Raw genomic sequence first — 2,008 nt, forward strand, 5'->3', positions numbered from 1 at the left:
GCCATGCTCATGGCCCCTCTCCACACATTCGGATGAGCCTCATGCATAAAGGAATCAGCAAAGGAATCCAAGTGTGTGGGACCTGGGACTGAGACCTCCATGCCTGCTTGCATCGGGACTGGGCCTCTTCCACCCAGATCCCCCATTTTCCAGTAGCTAGGCAGTCACACCTAGGGACTGCCCCCCAGCACCATGTAATCTCAACATCCAGAGACTTTAAAACCAAGCTCCCAAAAGTGACATCTTATAGCCTAGTTCTCTTTCTGGGAGAACCTAGCAAGCTACTGAGAGTTTCCTGCCCACATGGGAGAGCCTCGCAAATTCCCCATGGTGTATTCATATGCCCAAACCAGTAACAATAATGGGTCTCATTCCCCTGACCCTGAAGGAGTCTCCAATGTGGCACCATTGGAAAGGACGAGTAAAGAGAGGCTTCTAAAATCTCACGGCTAGGACAAATGGAGATGTTACTAAGACCACTTGAGAAATTCGAGATCAATGGGATGATGATGATGATGATGATGATGATGATGATGATGATGATGATGATGATGATGAAGGCAACAATAGCTCTCTTGTCATACTCTCTTTCTGTTTTTTTTTCTTTTTCGGTCACACCTGGCAATGCACAGAGGTTATTTCTGGCTCTGCACTCAGGAATTACCCCTGGCGGTGCTCAGGGGACCATATGGGATGTTGGGACTCGAACCCAGGATGGCTGTGTGCAAGGCAAACTCCCTACCATCTTTGCTATTGTTCCAGCCCCTCTCTTTCTGATTTTATGTAGCCCCTAACAAGAGATAATTGAGTAGATTTACTAGTTTACAATATACTTAGTTAAGATTTTTATATTGCATAGCTGTGGTCTCTGCTAGCTCTGCTTTTTTTTTGCTTAAAAAGTACACTACATTTGCAGAAACAGCAGCAACAAATAAGCTGGTATTTATTGTGTTCATTATATATCTTGATTTTCCACATTGGATATTTGAGCTCCCTCAGAACAGGAATTTGGGAGGCACAATTGTCCTGGGTTTTGTCACATCCCTTCATTTTATTTATCCAGGGTTTACTCATGACACATGATTTTGTAGTCTGGCAGTGACATTCAGTATGCAGGAAGCATCAGAAAATCAGAAACTTTCAATAACCTTGGAAGGACTCAAATTCTAAGTTTGTGATCAATAAGACCAAGAAAGGCTAGGGCTTACCCAATGTTCATTGCCACTAAATTGTAGACTCAAGAGCTAAATCTTAGCTGTAGATTTGCCAACTAGCCCTATCCTAAAGTCTGTTCACATTTACAATATTCTGCATATGGTTCTTCAAATTAGGTCATTTGTGAATATTAACCTGACAATATATTTGTTTACTACCTATTTTTGTTCACTAGAGATTGCAAGTAATTTTGAAATACAAAAAGTTGTGTGATTTTAATACATCACTTTTTAAGTGTGACATAGAATCTACCTAATGATGAGCCATGCTTTGGTGGAGCACTGATTCAGAGTAGAACTCTCGAGGATGGCAGCAGCACAGCTGCTAGCAGGCAGAGCCACTGCAGCTCTCGGTGCTCTGGGCAGTGGCACTGAGAATAGGGTTCTTCGGGTCCAACTCAGCACCACCATGGAGTGCAGGTCCCAGAGTTGAGGGTCGCCCTGGGTTCCCGCCATGGGGCATTTCTTCCCCAGATCAGCTTGCACCACCCACAGCGTATTATGGAGGAAAATCTCCCTGAGTATTGGCTGTCTGGAAACCAAGGAGGGGGCCTGTGCCTGTGGTCAGTCTTTGCTGGACTGTGGCTGCAGCCCACCTAGAGCACCCAAGCCTTGAACAGTAACAGTCCTAGCCCTGGTCCTGGTCCTATGCTGCCATCGCCACTAGGGCCTGAGGGCATGGTGCCTCCAGCAGGGCAAGTGTATCAGCAGCCTGATGGTGACTTTGGGCTTCTTGATACCCCCAAACCACCGCGATACTTCTCGCTGGACTCTTGAACAACTTAGGACCGAGT

The sequence above is a fragment of the Sorex araneus genome, chromosome 1 (genome assembly GCF_027595985.1).
Source record: "Sorex araneus isolate mSorAra2 chromosome 1, mSorAra2.pri, whole genome shotgun sequence".
Lineage (NCBI taxonomy): Eukaryota > Metazoa > Chordata > Mammalia > Eulipotyphla > Soricidae > Sorex > Sorex araneus.